Raw genomic sequence first — 25707 nt, 5'->3', positions numbered from 1 at the left:
GAGTGAAACCCACTTAGGAATGGATTTCCTTGTGGTTCTGTTCAGGGCTCCAGCCTGCTGTCCTTTTTGATCAGCCTGCTATTCACCCAACCTGTATTGTGGTGTAAGGTAAACTACTTCATGTTTTCCTGGCAGAGTGTAAATCAGACAGGTTCTCACAGGAGCTCAGATCCTGGGCTGTGCTCCTGAGCACAGGAAGAGGGAACTGAGAAAGTAGTTGGCCCGAGGACAGAGAAATGTGATACCTTTTTATTTACCATGGAAATGCTGATGCTGGGTTTATGTGCTGATTTCCAGCTATAAATCAGAGGAACACTGTGGTCCATGTGCCACTGAAGGACTAAGCAACACACGGGCTTAGTTTTGTAAACCTGACAGTTTTTTTAGTGCAATTCCGATCATGTGAACTGAGCAAGATTTGACATAGGACTTTAGCTTGGTTTTCATAAGAGATGTTTCAAAAAAACACCTTTATTTTGTTGACTGTCACCAAACAGAAGTATGTGGTTCTATTTTGGTAGCATTTGTTCCATAGAACCTTCACAGGTTTTGCCAGTTCCTCTCATGACACTTTTCCCACCAATTATGATACTAAGGGTCACTCATCAAAGAGATTTTGTTTATTTCAGGTTTTAAAGGGCAACATGGTTGCCAAGAACATTTAAACTTCCAGGTTTATGTTAGAAGAGTAGAAAATTGTAAAGCACAAAGGTAACAGAAACATCAAATTCTCTTTCAAATAAAGTTGTGTTTTTCATTAAAGGATTAAGGCATGCCCTGTGCCGCCCCCAGGCTGCAAAGCATGATCTTGGGACACATTTTTAAATATCCAACTAGTCTCCATTTACAATTCAAGGAAACAATGGTCCCTCCTACTTAAGACTAGGAGCATATTTTATAAGTTGCAAAATTTTTTCAGGGACCCCTCCCCCAAAAAATCAGATTAATAAAAGTCATTTTAGAGGAGACATTCTACTAAAAATAGAGGGGCATTCTTTTTTTAAAAATGGAGAGAGATTTCTTTTTCAAAGTCAAGTATTTTTCAAAGATTCTTTTATTGTTGGGATTAAGTCACTGCTCTATATTTGGGTTTAAAAGAAAACTCTAGAACATACTAAAATATTTAAGGATTAAATAAAATGATTTTTGAGCTGTGCTTCGAAGTAAAAAGAGAGGTGAATTGGGGAGGTTTATATGAGACAAGACTAAAGAGGAGTTAATGATGTCTGGGGGTGATGGGTAAAGAAGGGTCCGTTATAGTAAACTGTCTACTTTTGCATGTTTCAATTAATCTATAATAATAACATACAAAATAAGAAAGAATTAACAGAGGCAAAAATAAATGTATTTTCCAGTATAGAAAATTAACTGCTATTATTTCTTGATTTAGTTTCTCTAATTAAGTAACACTTTATAAGCATGCTACTCTGATGAGTCTTCTAGAAGAGGTCAGACATGTTGGGACCATTGGAAGTCCAGAGACCTGAGTAGGTACACCAGTTTTCAGATGTCCAATGAAAGAAATGCAAATCACGTTAAGTGCGTGCAATGGCTTGACAATAACCCAGCTAATAATAATTGTTCGGTCTAAACAATTCCCAATTCAGACCCTCTATTTGTTCCTCCTTAGGCTTGGGGTGGCCTTTTCCTTCAAAGGTATTCCTTAGAAGTCTCTGGTGAAATTTTTTGAGGAGTCAATTATTTTTATCGTTGGATATATTTCTGGATAGAGTGAGCTTTATAAGGAAAATCTGAGACATAGCAAGCAGTATTAGTAAATAAATCTGAGAAATGGGCTTTTCCATCTCTGGCTCTAGAACAAGTAAACACACAGGAGCTTAGCGAGAAATGGTCCAGAATGTGCTTCAGCTAGAGGAGGTCCTTATATGAAAAGATAAAGCTTCCTCAGCATGTGAAAGAGAAAGGGCCATTTTACTTCCATCAATAACAATTCTCGATCCACTCAAATCCGTATTTTCTAGGACTGCATTTCAGGCTCATGCCAGTGTTCCTTCTCGGTATGTCTGAGGACAGTCTGGTGTATTAAGATTTTTCCATCACAGTTTTGCCCATCAGTTATTACGACACCTCCTCCTGGGATATTTCATTTTCCTCAGTTTACCTATTTTACCCAAATTACATTTAGAGACACATAGGTAACCAAAGCATTAAGTAATAAATCACTGAGATAATTTTTTTCATTGTCGAGGTGGCCTGTGATGAGTTCCTTTAAACTTCCACAACCAGCAAATAGGCTACACTTGAAAGTCGGTTAGGATCCTGGCCCAGAGGTGGTTAATCCATTTCATTATGTGGCCTGGATGAGGAGCAGATAACACAGCCCAATATTTTTGTAACCAAACATTTATGGTATTTAGAGTTTGCCCTCCCAGAGGAGATTCGACGACCAGCCTTGGGCACTGCATGGGGAAATACTTCCCTTTGGCGTGCACAGTATTTGTATTTCAGGCCATTCGAGAGACAGGCTGTCCACTAAACTGAGCTGAAATGGAAAAGAATTCCTACCTCTGCGCAGGTTAAATAAAGATCACAGGTTACAACCGTCGGCCTCAAAGGGCTGAATGGGCCTCTCCCCAGACACTCATTCTCCTTATCTGGGGTCTTAATCCCAGTCTGCACCTTTTGATCTGGCAGCCCCCAGACCATGGATGACTTATCAAAGGGGCTGGAATTTGCACTGTGCCCCATACACCCCATCTTGCTGGGCACTTGTAGGCTGGATTATGGGACTAACACTTCAACACTCACAAGTGGAGGCCTGGGGGCGGCTCATGGTGTCCTTCGCAGGCGAGGTGCCACGAGTCAAGTGGGAGGTCAAGCAGAACATGCCAGAAGGCCTCCTGCAGCCTCCGTGGCTCTTCCCCACGCTCCGCGTTAACAGGAACATCCTTCCTCACCTCACAGCAGCAGGGCTCACTTTTCTTTGGAATGTAAGCTCGAAAGTCAGGTTCTGAGTCTTCCTTCCCTTCCGCACATCCTTTCCTTGTCAGGGTGGTCTCTGATCTTGCCTTGCTGTCTCACTGGCTTCCCATTTCACCCCAGGAGGTGGCTCCCACCTGTGCAACCAGACGGCAGAGTCTTTCGAATCTTCCCATCTGGTCTGGTCTGCCTGATTTCTGTTATCAGCCTCCAGGCCTGCTGTCTCCCAGGGTCCACTTGTAGGGACAGTAATAGTCCCCAGGCTTCAACTCATTTCCACGGTAAGCTGGACCACTACTAAGATTAATTAGTACTCTGCTCCCGGTTGGATTTTCCCATCACACATGCCCCAAACCCGAATTCAGAGTCAACCTTAGCTAAAAATTATTACAAAGAGATATGTAAACCTTGGTGGCCCTTCTCTCTGCCTTGAACTAACTCCTGGAATTGCATGCAGATCACTCACTACAAACCCCCACCTTGTCCTGCCATCCTTGCATAGTTTCTCCTCCAAAACTTCCTTCTCCACCTTCCAGAGTATTTAGAAATTAAAATTAGTTTCCTTGCATTGCATTTCTTCCTATCTCATCCCAATGACTTGTCCCCTGAAGAACAAGTTTTGAACAAGTTAATTGGTATTAATTAGCACAGAGATGTTAATAGATAAACGGGGCTGAATGTGTGATACTGAAAGTATCTTAATCGTGACTTAAACAAAAGCAATATTTTTAATGCCAGAATTTTCAAGTACCCAGAGAGATGACTGGCCCAAGAAATATTCATTTAGGGGGAAAGGGTTCTTATCTCTTTTGTCTCTTCTCATATAACACACCCAGCCCTTACTCTATAGGATTGACTATGAGTCGATTCCCATTAACCCTTCCCAAGCTGGAACTCACATAGATGGTTGTCATTAATGCTGCTGCTGGTCACTCAGGGTGGCAGATGCAATGGAGAGAGCCCCAGCTTTGGAATCAGACAGACTTGGCTTCCAGGCCAAGTCCACTGTCTGTTAGGCTGGTGACCTTGACAAGTTATTAACTTCCTTGATCCCTCGGTTTCCTCATCTGTAAAATGGGAATTTGTCACCTACTTCCAAGTTGCTCAGCAAACTGAGTGAGATGAGCTGTGTAATTGTAATTTTTCAGTGCAGCAAGTTGCCTTTAAAGCTAGTGACCGGTAGTTCTTTGAATCATGTTTTTTTAATTTGACAGTTTATAATGTCACTTTACTTTTTTTTAACTTGTATTTTTCTCTTTTTTTTCTATATTTTTTTTTTCTTTTTGAAGCCCAGTATTTTATCCTTGGTTTTTTCTGAGGGGGTGGGAGAGGAAGGTAATTAAGTTTTTATTATTATTATTATTATTATTATTATTATTATTAATTATTATTATTATTATTATTATATTGTTGTTGTTGTTGTTATTATTTTAATGGAAGTACTGGGGATTGAACCCAGGGCCTCGTGCATGCTAAGCACACAGTCTACCACTGAGCTGTAGTCTTCCCTCGTGAATCTTGGTTTTTGACCATAAATGTAGTCTGACAACTGCGGTAAATATGGGTTAATTTTTCATCACTTAACTTTTTATTTTTCACTAATAACTGCTTCATTCAATACAGCAGAACTAGCTAAGTAGCCTACCTGTTGACTTTAAATGCTAGAAAACTCAGGAAGATATTAAGGTCATTTGAAATACAATTTTTGGCTTACGTCTGGACTACTTAGTGACATATCAGGGGAGTTTAAAAATAAATGTGAAAAAAATGTGGAAAGTGAAAAAACTGAATGTTTTAATCCTGCTGCAGACAGGAAATGCCTTCACATTCAAATTTTGAATATAAAGGCTAGTACAGCTTCTAAGTAGTACAAAATTTGGACTTTCCAACCTGTCCCTTGAGAACAGTCATTATAAAATGATAAGTCTTACAGGGAAGAAGTCTTCCCAAATAACAAACCTAAAATGTCCCTGCTTTTTGACAATTCCAGAGGATCTTAAAATATCCAGGAATGCTTCATCTGGTGAAATGGCTTATATCTATATAAAAACAGTTTTCTAAGCACACCTTAGAAACAGAAAACATTTCTTGTTTCTTTAAGCCTCTCAGGAAGGGAAACGCATTTTATCGCAGTTACCACTTCCTCTTACACCAGGGATGCTCTCCCTTCATGGAGCCAGTCTCTCACAGCTTAATAGATTCCTCTTTTAGTTGATTTGTACTATTCATGTAAAAAGCTGAAACTTCCCTACGTCCTGGGCTGGGAAAGGAGATGCCAATATTTTCTTTATTTCACCCTGAATCACTGTTGTAACAAGTTCATTTTCTTGATTAGAAAGTTTAAAATAACAATCAAAAGGTGGCAAATATTTATTGCCCCGACTCAGAGTCAAGGCTTCAAGTCTCCAGGAGATGCTGGATGTGCCTAAGGTCACCTAGACATTGGTGGCAGAATTGAGACTCCAGCATCCAATACCACATCCAATACCATTAAGGTTGTCAGCACAGACTGGCCGAGGGGAGCCAGTCAGCTTTGTGTCGTTCGCGTCACCTCAGCCCCAGCCACGTGTCCTTCCAGAGGGGGACTGGTGCCACAAGTGGTGCCAACAGGTGAAAGGGCGAGAGACGGAGCAGCACACACAGCCCCTGCCACAGTCGGTGCGCCGGAGGGCGCTTGCTCCAGGGGTGAGCCAGTTTGTCTGACTCTGTTTCTCTGTCCTTTCAGAACCCTAGTCCTTCCCTCCGTGCTTCAGTTGGAATAACTAACACGTCTAATTCAGAGTTTACCTTTCCCATATATAATCTAAATAGGCTCCCCTCCAGGCTTTCGTCACCTTTGGTAAACCCTTCACTCCTCTTTCCTGTCACTCAAGAAATCAAGCAACTCTTCCTTTCAAACATTTCCACGATCCATTCCTTCATTTCTACTCCTGCTGCCTTCACCCTGGTCCTGTGTTCTATAGTTTCAAACCTAGGTTCTTGCAACAAGCTCTGAACTGCTTCCCAAGGCTCCAGAATCCCCCTACAACCACTCTCAACACACAGAGATAAACTCACAAACGTACCTCTCAGTCTACTTTCTATGGTATGTCCAGATTTATCAGCCTAACGTCCCGTCGATGTGGTGGAAATCCCTGCTTTTAGTACTGGCTCTGCCGCTGACAGATCTTTGGTTGAGTTATAGAAAAGGTTGACTTGAAGGCTGAACTAGATTAAGTGGTAAATGAAGTGAAGCAGGGGTCTCAGTTTCATATCAGAGTGGCTCAATCTGCCACTTACTTTCCCTGTGCCCCACTGCCTAAATCCAGGAGGCTGACACCTGTGGATGGTATTATTGGACTCCCCTTCGGCTGTCTTCCTTTTGGCCAAAATCAGCAATTTTTAAATTGTCCCAGATGTTTCCAATAGGCACCAAGGTTGAGAACCTCTGCAGAACAGTTTCCTTAGCTAGTTAATTGAACCAGTAAATGAGGCTGAAATATCACAACTGCCCTTGGAAGAATAAGAACTCCAAAAGTTTAGAGAGGTGGGAGTGTTGAAGTAGATCCATTATATGCAAAGTGCCCAACACTTCTCCACCCCTGTTCTGCCTCACCCCTACTTTAGAAAACCTGTATGATGCTCCTCCATCTCAGAAATGCCGTGGTAGGAGAAAACTCTACTATAGGAGGCTCTGCAGGGATGCAGGGCTGTCTATCTGCCAGAGATGGGGGCTAGGGGATGCTGCTGTGGAGCTGGGTTCTGATTTCAATGGCAGTAATGGAATCCTGCTGTGGAGACTAGGAGGGAGGAAGTACCATAGTAGGCTGCAGAGACAGGGAGAGGTGACCAGAGTGCAGACCTGAAGGAATGTGATGGTGACTTACTGATCACAGCACCCTTAGGAATAGGAAAGATGAGCGGGTTACCAGGGTATTGGTTGATTCACATATCTGAAAACAAAACAAAACAAAACAAAACTCTGCGTTTAATCAGCAGGAACCAGACTAGTTTACCTGGAGAAAACTCTAAACGTACAGATGCCATCCCTCCACATGGTCCCCATCAGATGTACAGAGTCTGCAAAGGGAGAGAAGTGGACATTTTTTTGAAAAAGTATCCAAGTGACACTATTATGTCCTGACCAATCCCACCTCCTCTAAGGCTGAGAATGAGTGAATTAAATAATTTTTATTGGAGTCATTCCTGGGTCTAAGACTTCATAGCTCTGTGACAAGGCTAATCTTGTGTCAATCAGAATCCTTCAGCAGTTCTTCCCTGTCCTCCAGGAAACACCAAATTCTTTACCCCGGCACTCACTTCCTTGCAGTAGGGCGTCATGCTACATTTCCCGTCTCATCTTCCGCTAGTCTTGGAGCAGTGCTTCCCAACCTTTGTTATTCATGGCACATCTTGAAAATGATAATATTTGCCTGGCACTTTAGGGTAGATGGTCAGAGCTGGTCACAGCTGGAGGTGGCTGCTCTCAGAGCTCCAGTCCCCTCCAGGTCATCCCAAAGGCTGAGGACATCAGTCTCACACACCTATTCCCAGCTAAGCCACATCCTTGTGCTTCACCCAGGATTGTCTATTCTTAGTGCTCTTAAAAAGTCTTACTCATTATCACCTCAGCATCTTTACTTTCCCATTTCCTACACCCCCAATCTATCCCTCTCTGTCTCTCCAAGCCCCAGCACACCCTCTGATAAGCGGTGGGAATCTAAGTCTTCCACGGCGTCTCCCCCACAGTGGAATTCCCAGGGCTTGATCTCAGGAGCTCGAATGGGAACTTGACACCGGATGGTAGTCAAACCGGAATCATCACCACACTTCACATGCGACCGCATGTTGCAGGGCCATGGCTCCAGAGCTCAACGGTTTTGAGAAGGCACCGCCAGCACCGCTGCCTTTCGGGGCAATGGCAGTGAAAGAATTCACACCGGAGTAGCTGGAACAGGAGAAAAGAACAGTGAACACCAAGGAGTGGCAAGGGGACTCCCGCAGACTACCTGTGAGGCTCTCTGAGGGACTGCCACACGATCTGCCAGTCATGGGCTTCCAGAGAGAAGTGCTGAGGTGGAGCGGTGGTGGAGACACTGTTTCCAGCCCCAGTCGGGATGGCCTGGGAAACATGGGGTAGACCGGGGCCTGAGCTTCTCAAAATCAGAAAGCACAGCTCATATCTCAGGGAGTGTGCATGCAGTGAATATACAAGGACTCACTCAATCAATATTACTTAAAATTCACTAAAATTGATCTGGGAGAGAGCCTTTATCAATTAATATTTTCAGTGGCAAGAAACAAAAGCTATGACTCAAGCAAAAGAAAGGAGTTTTCTGAAAAACTGTGGGGCAGTTCACAGATTGGAAGGAAAGGCTAAACATCCAAGCCTGAGAAAGGGCAGCAAGGATGTTCTACACAGGAGCTGGTGGGCTCCCTCAGACACTGCTGCCATGCCAGTGGCCTTCATTACCTGGGTGTCTGTCTGCACATGGTCCCAGTTCCCAGGAGACAGAAACTGTCTGGTCTAGCCACAGTCACATGTCCCCATCTGAGATCAAGGCAGGGGCACAGCATAGTCACATGGAATGGAGAAAGGGTATTTCCCCGAGGAGATGATTAACAGGACAGAAAAAGAGTAATAATTGACTCCACAACGCCCAATAGCCTTTTGTATCTGATTGACTTCTTGATTCACTGTCAACATTTCATCTAGCTTTACAGTTAACAAGACGATTTTCACATTTATTATCTAATCTCATTTTAAAAGTCCTGAGTTAAATTTTCTTTATATGCTGCTTTTAGAGATGAGGAAACTGGGTCTAAGAAAAGATGTTCCTTACACACAACGAAATCCAGATCTTCCAAGTACAAACTCCAAGCTCTTCCCATTATATAACACTATGCCCTTTAAATAATTTTCTTTTCCAAAATATGACATTTTGGAATCAGGTCTCCACTGATTTGGACTCAGTGCATGCAGTATTTTTTTCCAAAATACAAAAGTTCTGTAACAATATGAGCAAAAAATAATTCCTGGATCCTACGTCTATATCCATTATAAGCATTTTACTCAATTAAAATAAATTCAATAAATTTACTTAAGCATATAGAATGTGTCCCAGATGCCAGGGAATCAAATATATATGAGATCCAGTCTCTGTGCTCATATAGTTCAAATTAGGTCATCAAAATAAATAAGTACAACAGAGATGTTCTGGGAACAGTGTATTGTAATTAGTCCCTGAACACCAGGCTTCTCGGAATCAGGGGCCCTGTATTTTTTTTGCATTCCTAGCACTAATCACAGAGTCTGGGATGGAACAGATCCTTGATAAATACTTAGAAAATAAATAAATAAATGAAATCATAAAAAAAAAAGATAAATGTAATGGAAACCTTTGAAAGAGACTGTTTTAATTTCTGTATGGGAAAGCTACATTTTGACAAATGGTAGGATGAGTTTGTAAGAATCCATGAAAACAATTCATCAGCAGGCTGGAATTTGCTGTGTAGGTGAGCATTCTTATGCTCATGACTGGAACAGTTGGAGCATAATCAGAGCATAATCATAATCCTTTGTCCTGTGCATTGAGTTGCATTGTTAGGTTGAAACAAATAGATCCTTCTGTTCCTACCAACAGATACTCCAAAAGCAGACTCGGTTTAGTTCCTTTAAGACCTGCTTCTAATCTTCTCACACCTGCTGCATTTAAATCTAACCCCTCTCCAAACACTTCTACAGTCTCAATTTTCTCGAGCTATCCATTTGTATCATGGAAATTGCCCATCTAGGCATTATTTTTTCATTGTTTTTCTCATATCATGTACACATTCCTTTATTTATTCAATAATCTACTAAGCATAAAGCCATCTACTGTCCATTCTGTGATTCTGGGACCTACATCCTTCCAGCTCAAACATAAAAACCTCCATCATTTCTCTCTAAGCTCATTCCTGCCGTCTGGAACTAACATGTTTTTCATCAGATTTTCAGCAAAATGCTTGCCATCTGACAAACTTCACTGAAAGCATCTCCCTCCCAGATATTAGAACAAGGACCACTGTTGTCTTGGTTCGAGTCTAGCATCGACCCCAAATGATACATCCACTCCATTGCAGTTCAAGGGTCAAAGGGACAAAACCCAGGAAACCTACAGGGTGAATGAGAGTCACTTGAAATAATCTGGCACCTCCTGTCAGTTCAACAGTTGGAAAAATGGATTCTTGAAATACTTGGATCTACAAAGTTTAGGGAGTCCTGCCTAAGGGGACCCAAAAAGGAATGGTACAAAATTTAGTTGCCATTTTTGACCCACTTTGAAGGAAAGCATTTTTGGTGGCTGATTTAAATGTTAGTCTTCAATTCAGAGCTCATATTTGATCCTAGACCAAAATCTGTATCCCAAATTGCAAATGAAACTGTTAAAATACCCAGAATGGCCATGGTGGGGTAGTCTTCAGAAACAGCGCCAAAGGCACATGTACAAGCAAAGCCCTGGGCCGCTTTGCAAAACCTTTAACATATCAGCATCAACTCAAAACATCTGGCAGCTCAAAGGAGCCTTTCACTTCCCGGAGAGACGCCAGTCTTCTGTTGGTAGCACTGGAAGGTTCTGTCACAGGAGAGGCTTGTGGGGAAGATACAGTGGCCTGTGTGAAATACATTGGTGGGGGTCTGTCTCCTTTTTCATTGCCCCATATGCTAATGTACATGGTGCAAATTATCCTTTAAGTTGGCATGAAATGGTATTTTATGTTGCCTAGAGAAACTTGGAAACACTTTATCATCATCATTCAGATGTAGACCTTCTCACATAGGGGACTGTGTGGAACCAAGTAAGAGCCACTAATTAAATAATTATTAATAAAAACGTAATTCCTTAAGTGAATAAACTTGCAGCCACAGAGTTGTAAGCCCCAGATTGTCCATAAAAGCAGGAGAATACAGTGTTCTATTAATTAGATCTTCTATGTACAGAGTTGTGTAGGTCCCATACATACATAGACCACCAGTTTCAAAACATTAGAAGACAGCATGCTTACCTAGTATTAAAACCATACTGAGCAAAACCATGCCTGATTCAGCAGTGCCTCAGAATGTTATGTGCCTCAGGGTCATCATTAAACATGTGGTTTTTAAAAGTTGGGGAAGAATAAACTCATTCCCCACAGACCTATCCTGGGATGGGCAGTGTTAAGCAAATTCTTCACACTAACTTAGTTTCTTTTGATTTCTTTCTTTCTCATAAAGTGGAGCTCAGTGTATGAAAAAAAAAAAAAAAGAAATTCCATTGATTTGGATGTGGGAATCTGGATATAGGAACTCAGATTCCCACGTTCAGATAGAACCAGCCTTTTTTCTGTGCATGGTTTTACATGGCTGAGGTTATACCACATAGAAAAATTAACCTCTTCATTTCTCATTTAACAGTGCCTTTACATGTCATGGAAATCCTTTATTACATATCTTAATTGCAATGTAATATTACCTCAAATCAATCACTTGTAATATATCACTTTCCAGTACTGGACATTTATTTAAACTGTCTATGATTTAGCTATTATAAATACTGTGATCATCTTAATGTGTTCATCTGTATCTGATCATCTGCTTAAAATAATTCCCTGGAAGTGAAATTATAATCCAAGTGTTTGGTTCTTGGGTGTTAATTAAACTTACTGTGTAATCATTTCACAATATATACATAAATCAAGTCATTATGTTGGACACTGTAAACTTATTACATACGAATGTCAATTATATCTCAATAAAACTGGGGGGGAAATCAAAGTGTTTGTTTCTTGATGTATGTATCTATATCTGTATCTACCTACCTATCTATCTACATATCTTGACATACAGAGTCTCCCCAATTTATTCTCTCTATATGTTACATATATAAATAAATATGATATCATATAAATAAACATATGGTACATAAATAATTTATATATAAATACATGTATATTAAACATACACATAATTGTAACTGACTATAATCATAAAATAAAATAAAATCAGTTGTAAGATAAATAGGTACTAGGGATGTAATGTATAACATGGTAAGTATAAATTAACACCGCTGTTCATTATATGCGAAAGTTGTTAAGAGAGTAAGTCCTTAGTTCTCATCACAAGAAAAAATATTTTTTCCAATTCTTTGATTTTTTTATCTAAATGAGATGAATGTTCACTAAACTTACTGTGATGATCATTTCATGATGTATGTGAGTCAAATCATTGTGCTGCACACCTTGCTGTATGTCATTAAGTGAATGTACTCAATGCCACAGAGCGATACACTGGAACATGGTTAAAATGGTAAATTTCATGTTGCGTATATTTTACCCACCACTACACCTCCCCCAACCCCAAAAAAAGGAAAAGCGGTGGAGGCTTTTCTATTTTTTTCTTGGCCTCTCTGAGCCCGCTGCTGTCCATGAATCTGCCACGGCTCGCTAGCTGCTGCCAGGGGCTTCAGATCATCCAAGGAAGCTAATTAACTCAGAAACCCCACCCCAGCCGTTCTTCCAAATTAGCAGCAATGTAAGTAGAGCTGTAAACATAAGATATTGGAGACAAGAATCCTGGAAGAGGAGCAGCTGCTGCTTCACTATTGCTGGGTGACTGGAGACAAGGTTTAGGATTGCCACCAGAGGCCCTGACCACAGGCAGCCTCACCGTAAGTGTTCCTCACATTCCGCGATGGGCACATTTCTGGAAACACAGTATATACGTTGAAATTAATGAAATGAATCATTTTACACAGAGAGGAAAGTGGTAGTTGTAGTTCAGTTATATAAATAAAGCAGATGGTGCGAAACACTCTAAAATACGACTTCAACTCTTTAGAAATATAATTTAAACATAAAATTTTGCTTTGTTTATACAATGCACGCCCCTAAGAAGCCCATAAAATTCAACTTATTTCTTGGCTGAAATTAAACAGAAAGACAAGCAAGTCTAAATAAATGTTATAATAGCTATAAGAATATATTAAAGAAGTAATCATTTTAAATATATGAAAAATTTAAATAGTAAAAAAAAATTGTTGTTGTTGTTGTTTAAGACTTAAGAGCAGCTAAAGTGTGCGGAGCACGTCCTCTGAGCCAGGCCCTGTTCCAAGTGCTTACTTGTACTCACCCTTCATTCCTCCCACGGCGCTACTAGCTAAGCTGCTACTACTGCCCCATCTTACAGATAAGGAAACTGAGAGCCAGAGAGTTTGGCAGCTTGCCCAAGGCTTGCAGTTAGCTGCAATGCTCTTCACCTACACACACTGCTCTTCCAGACTATATCTAGAATCTTACCCTGTGCATAAGATGGCTATGATCTGAAAGAAGAGAAAAGCTGAAAAAAAAAAGCATCTGCTGACTTTTACAAGCCCTCCAAGCACCTCTTTGAAAAAATAATCCTAATTCGTATCTAAAGAAAATTTAAAAGACAACGAGTTATGTTCTCCTGACTCTCACATTTAGTTAATTAAACTATTGCTATGCCTTCAGATTTTCCTCATGATTCAGATTGCTTCCTAGAGACATCAGCTGGAGCCTGACTGAGGACTGGTGAGGGGGAGCCTTCTTGACAGTAGATCCAGAGCGGCATCTTTCCCTGCACGCTGGGATCTTGGCACGGTTACTTTCCATCACAGGAGTCTGCTGCTGGGATGACAGTGAGAATGAGTGTTGTTCAAACTGAAATTCATCCTTTTTAGACCCTGCTCATTAGAAAGTCCAGAACGCTTTGCCAGCCCTACTTCCTGTCTTGAAAGCCTTTGTTACTTGCCTCTACCCAACTCAACTCCCACCACCAGCCCCAGGCTTCCTGCCCCTGGTTATAGACCCAGAGAGAAATCAGTAAATCTTAAACATCTACTTACTGAATTCAACAATGGCAAGCCCAGGACTCAGGGCAGGAGAATAACTTCAAACTGGACCCATCTGCAAATGTTTGGAGGTTCTGATCACATCTGACTGGGGTTGGGGAAATGAGGGTTGGGTGGCTGATAATCTATCAGCACTCTGTGCTACTCAGTTAAACCAATGAGCATTCTCTGGGGAAGTGGCCAACAGCTACTCACTCACCTGACCTTGGACAGAAAGGAACTGACAAGTCCATCCTCCACAAAGCTGGGGGCTCAAGGGTTGCCATTAGTGACCAACTTATTTACTTATTTCCTGAGTTTTCATCTTTAGGACTACTTATCTATTCATAAAACAAAGATTATGCTATATTTATTTCCAAGATAATGTTCCAGTGTCAATATGGAAATTAGGACTCCAGCAGAGGACAGAGCATGGCCTCTACTACGGATTCTGGTTCTTTCTAAGGAGAAGCATTAGCACCAGAAATAACATGAGAGACTTCCAGGCCTCTCCTTTACTGTGTGACCAGAAGCAAATCATTAAGTAACCAGAGCTACAGGCTCTTGTTAGAAAATAGAGATAACACTCCTAGGTCTGCTTTTCACACCTGAATGGCGAGACGATCAAATTAAGCAATGTAAATAATCATGTTCATAATAATGTAACAATAATAAAAATGTTTGAGTGCTAAACTATTACCACGTTACCAAGGTGCTAAATGAGATGTTCCACCTATGAGCAAACTAAACAGTCACTTCTTAAAGGCGTTTCTAGATCTCATCTTCTGTAGTTTAGCAGATGGAAGTAAACTTTACTATTTAATTCTGTCAGATAATCACCTTCAATGAGTCCACGGTTGTTCAGTCCAGCCCACTGAGTTCACAACCCCTTCCAAACACTTTGCACATATTGTTTATATGATTCACTTGGAAATTAATTACATGCTGCTTAAGGGTGCTCTGTATTGTTATTTGCCTCTTTTTTAATGTTATTTTATGCACTCAAATATATGTCTCATCTCTCCAACTAGGTAGTAAATTGTTTCAGGACTATTTAATGAGCTTGCATGCATGTTTAAAGAAATTATATATATATATATATCAAGGACCTAGTATAGTATTTAGCACATGGTAAGAGCTCAATAAACAGCAGTTTTAATTTTTTTCAAAGTATTTTATACAGACTTAGGTCCAGAGTATGTGCAAGTTATCAGTTAAGCATTGCATGTAGGAAACACCACACTGTGGGATATTGTTTGAAGACTTCCTTGAGCAATAATTACACAGGACTTGAAAAGAATACTCCAGGCCTGTATCAAATGACATTCCCAATTGAGCAACAATATTTAAGGGTTAAGAGGGGGCAGTGATGATGAACGCAGGCTTTGGAGTCTGGCAGACCCTGGTTTGAATGTCTACTCCAGCCCTTACTAGATGGGTAGACTTAGCCAAATTACATCACTCTGTCACCGCCAGATGAGAATGGTGACACCTGCTCCAGCAATGTGGTAAGAATTAAAGGAATCAATGTACGTGAAGAACTGACACAGAACCAAACAATATTAGTTACTCCTCTTATTAAGCCTCCAAAAATTTTATGTTCTAGGATTGAGTATAGGATAAAAATTAACATGTTCATAAGAGAGAGAAATGAGAACTTGGTCTGACAATCTCCTCGTCCACCAACCCAACCTTCACACTTTGAGAATTAAGTGGAATAGATAGCATATATATGAACACATTTAACGTATATATATTTTCTGGGAAAAAAAGTTTGAAATTCTAGAAAATGTATTCTGGTTGTTGAAAAGCATGCCTTTCTGGTTTAGACTAAAATTGGATTAGTGGCCATCAGGGAAATGTAAATCAAAACCAAAAGTAAGATACCACTTCATACCCACTAAGATGACTATAATTAAAAAGACAGACAATAACAAATGTTGTTGAGGATATAAAGGAAATTTTTGGAACCGTCATTCACCACTGGTGGGAATGGAAAATGGAGCAGCCACTTTGGAAAAATAGACTGACAGTTCCTCAAAATTGTAAGAATTACCATTAGAGTTGGCATTAAAGTTACCATATGACCCAGCAATCCCACTTTTAGGAATAAACCCAAAAGAAATAAAAGCATGTCGACACAACAAATACTCATCTTAGCTGTATTAACAATGGACAAAAAGTGGAAATAATCCAAATGTCCATCAACTGATGAACAGCTAAACAAAATGTGATATATCCATACAATAATTATTCCGCAGTGAAAGGAATGAAGTGTTGATGAATACTGCAGCATAGGTGAATCTTGGAAATCCTGTATCAAGTGAGAGAAACCAGTCACAAAAGGCCACATTGTATATGATTCCATTTATAAGAAAAGTTCAGAATGGGCAAATTCACAGAGACATAAAGCAAATCAGTGATTGTCTAGGGCTAGGAAGAATGGGGGAAAACAAGGAGAGATTGCAAATGGGTACAGTTTCCTTTTTGGAGTGATGAAAGTGTTTTAAAATTGATTATGGTAATAGTTGCCCAAGTCAGTGAATATACTAAAACCACTGAATCGTACACTTTAAATGAATGAATTGTATGGCTTGTGAATTATTTCACAATAAAAATGTTAATTTAAAAAGATTCCATTAGTGCTATATTAATTAGAAAGAACTCATTATCTCACAGAAAGTGAAAAAGAGCAAACCCCAGAAAACCCACTAACAGTAAAGATTAAAGAGTTTTTAAAATATATAACTCTATCACTAAAATGTAACTATATTTGACAGTTGAATTTTTAAATGTGCTACAATACATGCAAAAATTAAGTTAGACAATAATTAATAAGACTCCATATCAGTGACATGTTTTCATAAGCTACATAGCTATTAAATTTATGGTTATAGATTATATAACTATTTTGAATGAAAAGTAATTAATTTCAAATTGCGTTTTGTTTCTAATCTTTAGTTTATGTCATCAAAATCTTGATAGATTTGTATTTATAGAATTTGTAGACCTTTTCTAGTCAATCAATAGAAATTGTATAAATATTATGGAGAGCAAGGTGTTACCAATACACATAGTTAAGAAACTGAAAAGATAAAGCATGTGTACCAACCATAATTTGCTACCTAATATGTTGTTCTAAGAATTGCAATTGGATATTTAGTAATATAGTGATCGGTGTGTCTTTTTACCTTTTTGCTGAAAATAATAGTAACTTCATGGAGTTTTCCTTTGGAGGCGGATTCTTACACATGCTTTCATGACTTTCTATGTTGGTAATTATATTCGGGCTTTATAGCATCAATATTTGACATTTTAATTTGAAAATGGTTTTCCTTCTTAAGCTACCTTGAAGAGTCCTGTATTTTATAGTTAAATTACTTATAAATAGATAAAACATTGTTGCTTAAAATACATTCACTCTGTAAATGTATCTAGTATGCAAATAAAATATTTTCTTATGACTTCTAGGAAAATAAAAGTGCCAAATTTTAGAAAATTCTTTTAGAAAAGAAATAGATGTTGTGTAATAGATAATGCTATTTAATTCTAATGTAAAAAGAAGACAATCTGTGGTAATTTAAAACTTTCAGGAAAGTGTATCTGTAAGTCTTTGCAGAAGAGAAACATAAATTTTTATTAAAGTATAGTTGATATACAATATTATATGAGTTTGGGGTATACAGCATAGTGATTTGATAATCAAATGCATTATGAAATAATCACCTCAATAAGCCTAGCCCATTTGTCACTATGAAAAATTCTTATAGTATTATTGTGACTATATTCCTTAGGCTGTATATTGCATCCCGGTGACTGACTTATTTTATACCTGAAAGCGTGTACCTCTTATTAATCCCCTTCACCTGTTTCACTCAGCCACCAGCCCCAGCCTGCCTCTAGCAACTACCAGTTTGCTTTCAGTGTCTGAATCTGTTTTGTTTTGTTTGCTCATTTGTTTTATGTTTTAGATTGCACATATAAGTAAGATCATACAGTATTTGTCTTTTCCTGACTGACATTTCATTTAGCATAATGCCCTCTAGGTCCATCTAAGTTGTGGCCATTCACAAGATGCCATTATTTTTCATGGCTGAGTAAATCACTTCTTTATTCATCCATCAGTGGACATTTACATTGCTTCCGTACCTTGGCTCTTGTAAATAATGCTACAATGAACGTAGGATGCATATATCTTTTTGAATTAGTGCTTTTGTTTTCTTCAGGTGAGTATCCAGAAGTAGGACTGCTTGGTTGTATGGTAGTTCCATTTCTAATTTTTTGAAGAACATTTCATACTGTTTTTCACAGTGGCTGCACCAATTTATATTTCCACCAATAGTGCACAAGGGTTTCCTTTCCTCCCCATCCTAACCAGTTATTATCTCTTGTCTTTTTGATGATGGCCATTCTAACAGGTATGAGGTCACATCTCATCGTGGTTTTGATTAGCATTTTCCGGATGATTAGTGATATTGAGCATTTTTTCATGCATCTATTGGCCATTTGTACATCTTCCTTGAAATGTCTATTCAGATCCTCTGTCCATTTTTTAACTGGGTTGTTTGGTTTTTTTGATATTGAGCTGTGTGACTTATGTAATTTGGATATTAATCCCTTAGTGGATGTATCATTTGCAAATGTCTTCTTTCATTCAGTAGGTTGCTTTTTTGTTTTGTGAATGGTTTCCTTCACTGTGCAAAAGATTTTTAGTTTGACATATTCTCATTTGTTTATTTTTGCTTTTGTTGCCCTTGCCTGAGAAGACAGGTCCAAAAACATATTGCTAAGACTGATGTCAAAGAGTGTAGTGCCTTTGTATTCTTCCAGGAGTTTTAGGGTTTCAGGTGTTACATTTAAGTCTTTAATTCATTTTGAGTATTTTTTGTATATGGTACAAGAAAAATATTCCGGTTTTATTATTTTGCAAGTAACCCTCTAGTTTTCTCAATACTATTTATTGAGGAGGCTGTCTTTTCCCCATTGTATAGTTTTGCCTTCTTTGTTGTAGATTAATTGACAATATATGTGAGGAATCTTCCTAACACTCACTCTGATTAAGGATCATGGATCACAGGGAACGCTAACATGGAATTACATGCATTTACATGTTAGCTTTAGAAAATAGCTCAACTTTCAAAGAAGTGATAATTATTAGATGAATCATAAAGAAAGTCTTTAAAAGTCAGTAAAAAGATAGAAATTTCAAATTTATTCCTCCCAGTACCATAATTTGACATACTTAAAACTATTCTTGTAGCCAGAAGTACTATAGAAATCTGGAAGTCATTCTGATTTTAAAAGACAACATTTTCAGCAGCTTACAGTTCCCTTTTAAGTGAAAATTAAAAGCCATGGTTAATGTTTCATGTTAGTTGGATTTGTTACCCTGAACATTAACAAGATAAAGCTAATGGAAGTAACAAAATATATACTAGATATAACTTAATTTCAGATTACTGAATATGCATTGTATATGGTGAAAATACATTGAATATATGTAACATATTTAAAATTACTAAATGCTATCCACACATTTTTCAAAGGCAGAAAACCAACTTTTCAAAGATCTAACCGAAACCTCCTTATGTACATGCTTTTGAGAGAAATCAAATTGGAGTTCTCAAATTATTTAAATAAACTGATTTGTAATTGCCCAATGGAAATAAGTAAGTTTAGATTAATTTTATTTTAAATGTATAAAAAAGAGCCCAACATGTGTGTGTGTGTAAATTTTAGCAATAAATTTAGGGCCAAGCAATGTCATTGGAATGAATTCCTTTAACAGATGTAAAGGTCTTGATGACAGTTATTTTCCAGGTCTAGGATCCCATAATCTCATCTCTGAAAGATTTTCGACATGAAGTGTTTGAAGAAGTGGTGGACGTGTCACTGATCTCTGTGGTCCATTCTGGGTCTCCCTTAAGGTGGAGGTGGGGCAAATAGGACAGAATAAAAGGTAATGCTGATAAGGGAATGTGAACCAAATGTTGTCGCATGCTAGAAATGATTAGATGCCCTTGTCAAGGAGCTGTTATAGAGGTCCAGGGTGAAAGAGGGAAACAAGAGGTCAAGTGTGGGCACATGAGCAAAAAAAAGTTTGTGCTGTATAGTACGGGAGAAAATGAATCCTTAATCTACTCCTAAATCTTCTCTCCTTTTCCTCTTTAAATGTTCTTTGGTCCTGGGATGGGAAGAATGGAGGTGGGTCTTGTTGCTATGTATTAACACATATCAGGTTTAGCTACACAATATGTTTGTAATTAAAATGAAAGCTTTAGCAAGAACATTCTGTGCCTTTCCCTTGAGGTTCACAGCACATGGGCTTGGGGCACAGCTACTGAACTGACCTTCCTTACTCAATGCCTATTTTTAAATGTCTATGTCTTATCACCCTGGTTACTTTCTGGCAGGAGACAAGTCTTACACATTCATTCAATAACTATGCATCGAGGACCAGCTAGGGGCCAGATCTTCTAGACAATGATCAGACACACCTAAATCTTTGGTCTCATGGAGTTTACATAATAGCATTCATTTTTAAATGATGGTGAGACGTATTGTATTTTATTTGGTGTTTTTTTTCTTTATAGAGGGCCATAAAGTAATAATACAAACCTTCAGTGACAGCATTTAGGGTTCAACAAAATACAGTAGACTATCAGAGAGTAATAAATACTTTAAGAGAAGAATAGAGAGTGGAATATTGTCATTTTTAATAGTGTAGTCAGGGACAGCCTCACTGACAAAGTGCTTTTGGAGGCCAGACTTAAAAGATTAGGGAACAAGCCACACAGAGCATTCTAAGCAGAAGAAACTGCAAATGCCAATACCCTGAGACAGGAGAGTGCCCATTTACGCTCCAGGAATACAAGTCCAGTGTAGCTGGAACTGAATGGTGGTGAGGACAGCAGTAGTAAAAGGTGACATCAGAGAAGTAACAAGGGAGCCAGACTGTATAGGGCCTGGCAGATCATTGTAAGGACTTTGGCTTTTACTCTGTGTGAGATGGGGACACATAGGAGAGTTGTACCTGATATGATATGAATTATACACAAAAGGTAAAAAGTACCGCTAGCTGCCATGTTGAGAATGGCCAGACCAAAAGGGAGCAAAGTGGACAGAGAGACTGATTAAGAATCAGTTGCATTATTCCAAATAAAAGATGGTGGTGATCACCAGGCTGTACGCAGTAGAAGTGATGAGAGGTGGTAGGTGGTCAGATTCTGAATAGATCTGGACAATAAAACCAACAAGATCTGTTAATTTGGGATGTGGCATTTGAGAGAGAGGTAAGTCATGGATGACCTCAAGGTTTTTGGCTTGAAAAACTGGAACTGGGTGTTACCATTAATTAGTCTGATTGTAAACCAGAGGTTCCTCATACCAAATCAACAAGATTCTAACTGAATAGGGACATGTGTATTCAAAATGGAAAATTTCAAACAGTAATGACCATGAGAGTTCTGGACTACAGTACCTGAGAACTGCTCAACAAAGGAAGGGAAAGACAGAGGAAAGGCAGGAGTGAAGGGGACTCACTTCATTGTAACCAATGGTTCAAGTACAGTATCTCATTTAATCCCAGCAACAACCACACAGGGTCAGTGTTACTCTCCCCATTTTACAAGTAAGGGATTTGGCCCTTAGGTTGGTTAAGTAACTTACCAAGGTCATATAGCTATGATTGTCCTTCAGGGCCCTCCCCTTGGAACTGGTTGCAATTCTTTAACCAGGTTTCCAAATCAAGTGCCCCATTCTCAGTTTTCTTACCTTTTCCAGCTGTTTGACTTCCTTCTCCCAGAGGATAGGAAGGATATATTTTTTCCTTGCTGGTCAGTGGAAGAATATTTCAGTTGGTACTACATTGCATTGTTCCAAAATACATCTTTCAGCCAATGTGTGTCAATGTCTCTTACATTTCATCAACCAGGATACCAGTTTTTATCCAACATTCAGCCCCCCTTACACACCCATTTACTATTTTTCCCAAGACTCTTCATCCTGGAAGTCAAACCACAGAACATACAAGTTTTCTAAATGCCTTTGCCCACATCATCACGTGGTGCATGGCAACGTACCCTCAAGCAGTGGTTACACAAGAGCTCCTCATGCTGTGATGCTTGCTGTTAAGTGGTGAGCCTTCCCCAAACAGGTTTATCGAATCCAGGGCAGCAATGAAGAGTGAGGGCTTGGGTGCCTGCTTAACCTTGGTTCAGAAATCTGAGTTTCTGACACTTTCCGGCTCCATGACCAATGGCAAGGTACCCAACTTTTTGAACTTCAATTTCTTTGTCACTAAAAAGCAGAAAATTGAAACGGTGTTGTGAGAATGAAATGTGACAGTGTTTGGGGAGCTCCTAGGGTCTGATACTAGGAAGTGCTTCCTAATGTACGCTGTTACTACTTCCTGGCTCCTGTCCTAAGCAACGCCAATAACAGAGGATGTGTAGTTCCTGCCCTGTGAGCTCCTGGGTTGCAATGGGAGCTCTGCGTTCAGAACCCCACATTAATTTTTCTAATCTGCTTTTTCTCCTAAATAGTCAAGGCTGCATGGTGTTCCCTGTATCTCTGGCTGCTCAGCTCAGCTGGTGAACTGTAACTAAGTTGAGGCAGGGTCATGAATGAGCAAATCAGCAGGGAATGTTGGAAAAGCTACCACTGCTGGAAAATAGAAGAAAAGCCTCACGCAGGGGCTGGCCACACAACCTCTTTGGCATCAGCCGTCTTACTCATGGGCTGGAAAAAAACTTTGAGAAGTGAGCTAGCTTTCTTTATGCTCCTAAAACTACTGCCAGTTACATCAACAGCTATTTTGTAGTTAGACTTAAAAAAAAAAAAAGATTCTCTAGTCTCTTTCAATGTTGTTTTTCACGTGGTTGATTCATTTTTGTTGTTTCATGAAGATGATATTTTTGGAGTCAGTTCTCATTCCCTGCCTCCTGGGTAATTGGTACTAAACTAAGGACATGTGGAGAAGTGGTCCAGTATGGAGGCCTCCTCTCTGCCATGTCTTCGCTGACTCCCTGGAATGAACATTAATTATCATCACTCTCTGCCAGAGGTCTTAGTTAACAAGATGTCTTATGGGCACTTTAGTCTCAGTTTGTCTAAAACAAACATCCCTCTTACTCCAACCTGCTCCTACTCCTGTGTTCCCAGCACTGATTGGAGATATGCTCATCCCAAAACTCTAAGCTATCACCGCAACAGATCAGGCTCTGAATCTTGTGGATTCAGACAATTCTCTTTAAAATATCCCTCCTTTCAAACTACTCTTTGGTCTTTGTCCTCACTGCCTAACCACCTCTCATCTGGCACGGTGTAACTGCCTTGCCCAAGTCTCCCCATGTCCAGTCTCTTCCATGTCCAACCACCCCAGTAACACAGGACTTATGATTCTAGCCCTGATTTTAGCCTGAACTCTCAACATCCATCACTCAGTTAAGACCTATTATACTCCAGAAATGTGCTGTCCAATATAGTAGCCACTAGCTACGTGTGGCTATTGAGCACTTGCAACATGGCTAGTCCAAACCAAGATATGCTAGAAGTGTAAAAGACACATCAAATTTCAAAGACTTGGTATGAAAACAAGAATATAAAATATTTTATAATTTTTTATGCTGACCATATCCTAAAATGATAATATGAGGGGACATTTGAAGTTAAATAAAATGTATCATTAAGATTAACTTCATTTGCTCTCTTTTACTTTCCCATTATGACTACTAGAAAAACTTAATTTACATATACAGTATGTAGCTTGTATCATAGTTCTATTTAACAATTTGCCCTGGTGCGAAGTCCTTCCTAATTCATAACCTTTGTACCAACTATTCTTTCCTTTTCCCTAAAACATCCTTCATCAAGCCAACCCCTACTTACCCAATATTTAATTAAAATATTACTTCCTCTGTGAAAACTTCTCTACCTCCCCTTTGTAAGTCCCTTTGGTACCTTTACCTGATTTAAGTATTTAGACATTTATTTCTTTAATTTTTATCTCACTCACTAGACTGCAAGGTCCACAAAGGAAGAGATGCAGCTTTGTCTTGAGTCTTTACTAATCTTATGCATTTTTTTTAATGTCTGGGAAACATTGATGTTCAATAAATTCTACTTGAATATTTGAATGAATGGGACATCTGATGTCCTTGCCAGGAAGTGTTGGTCAGGCTGAGCAGTAAGCTAATATTCCATTCCCTACCTGGCATCAATGAGTCAGAATGAAAAAGGGCAAAGTAAGGCTGGTCCACTCTCTGGTTCCTCATTTATCCCTCCATCAGTGGGTTCAGTGAAGAGCTGAGCCTCCACTCCAAACCAGCACCAGTGAAGTGGTAAGAGTTGTCAGGAGGCACCAGAAAGAAGGATGCAGGGGTGACGGGAGGAATGCTGTCTCCTCCTCCCCACTTACCCTGCATTCTCTTCTCTGGGTCAACAGGGCCCAGGGGAGATGAGTTTACACCTAGACTTAGAAACAATAGGACAATGCCCCTCTTTCTTCTGGAAAGTGTCAGTGGAACAAAGGAAAACTAAAGGGCCACGCCTCCTATCTGCAGCAAGGCAATATGAATGAGTGCTCCACTCTGCTGGAATGACGTCAGTGAATTCCAGCATGAAGTTCAACATATACACTCACCCAGCCCTCAAGCTCTACATCTCAACTGAGACTTCCTGCTAAATAAAGAAATTAAATAGAATAGCGAGCTTCATAATATAATAACAAAAATTCTGTGATACCAAAAAGAAAAAAAAAAAACAAAAACCCAAAACCCTAACCCACTGGTCATACCAGAATGAGGAGAATCACAACTTGAATGAGAAAAAACACTCAATAGATGGCAATACAGAAAGGAATCAGATGCTGAAATTTTTTGACAAGGATTTTAAAGGAGCCATCATAAAAATGCTTCAACAAACAATTATTAATTCTATTGAAACATGAAAAATACACAAAATCTCAGCAAATAAATAGAAACTATAAAGAGTAAAAAAACCTAAAAATAACAGAAATAAAAAACTTACTAAGTTCCATAGTACAGTAGAGATGACAGAGGATAAAAGCAGTGAATTTGAGGACAGATCAATATTACTGATCCATTCTAAACAATAGAGAGAGAACTGGAATGGGGTAGGAAAGTGAACAGCGTCTCAGGAACCTGTAGAACAATGAAAAAAGAGCTGAGTTATATCATCGAGTCCCAGAGGGAGAGGAGAGAGAAGGGCAGAAAACATATTCCAAGAAATAATGACTGAAATCTTCCCAAATTTGCAGAAAGACATAAACTTATACAATCAAGAGACTAAACCCCAAATAGAATAAACCCAAAGAAATCTACACAAGACATATCATAATTAAACTTCTGAAAACTGAGAAGAAGCCTTAAAGGAACCAGAAAAATAATGACATGTTAGTACTGGGAAAAAAAGAAAAAACCTGTCAACTGCAGATTCTATGTCCAGGGAAAATACTCTTCAATAACAAAGGGGAAACAAACATATTTTGAAGTGAAGAAAAACTAAGAAAATTTATTGCTTGCAAACTTACCTTTAAAAAGAATGGCTAAAGAAAGTTCTCTGTACAGAAAGGAAATGATAACAGAAGACTTGTAATTTCAGAAGGAAAAATAGAACACAGAAATGGGTAAAAGGTAAAATGGGTAAACACAATAGACTACCCTTCTCATTAGTTTTTTATATTATATTTGATGTTTGAAGCAAAAATCATAAAACCATCTGATGTGAGGATCAATGCATGAAAATGAAATAAAGACAATTATATTTAAAAAGTAGGGAGGTAAAGCGACTAAAATAAAAGTAAGCTTTCTATACTTCACTTGAAGTAATAACATGTCAAGTGAAAAATAAGCTGATATCAGTGGACTCTGGTCAATTGCACATGCACATTGTAATACAG

At 39.1% G+C, this 25707-nt stretch overlaps 1 long non-coding RNA gene across 2 annotated transcripts in view; it reads right to left on the bottom strand.

The window, feature by feature from the left end:
• Positions 1 to 605: 605 nt before the first annotated feature.
• Positions 606 to 25707, bottom strand: part of LOC141578358 (uncharacterized) — a 168991-nt gene continuing 143889 nt past the window's right edge. Inside the window, exons 4-7 of one of the 2 annotated variants that reach the window (XR_012508631.1) lie at positions 24816 to 24949; positions 21869 to 22085; positions 7619 to 7867; positions 606 to 6999 (exon numbers count right to left, since the gene is read on the bottom strand). This is a non-coding gene — a long non-coding RNA (uncharacterized LOC141578358). Of the gene's footprint in view, positions 7868 to 21868; positions 22086 to 24815; positions 24950 to 25707 lie in introns of both variants that reach the window. The other variant, XR_012508632.1, reaches the window with a different exon arrangement.

Source organism: Camelus bactrianus, chromosome 8 (assembly GCF_048773025.1).
Source record: "Camelus bactrianus isolate YW-2024 breed Bactrian camel chromosome 8, ASM4877302v1, whole genome shotgun sequence".
In the NCBI taxonomy this organism is placed as follows: domain Eukaryota; kingdom Metazoa; phylum Chordata; class Mammalia; order Artiodactyla; family Camelidae; genus Camelus; species Camelus bactrianus.
Note: the sequence above shows the minus strand (reverse complement) of the source record. Positions and strands in the feature narration are given on the sequence as shown.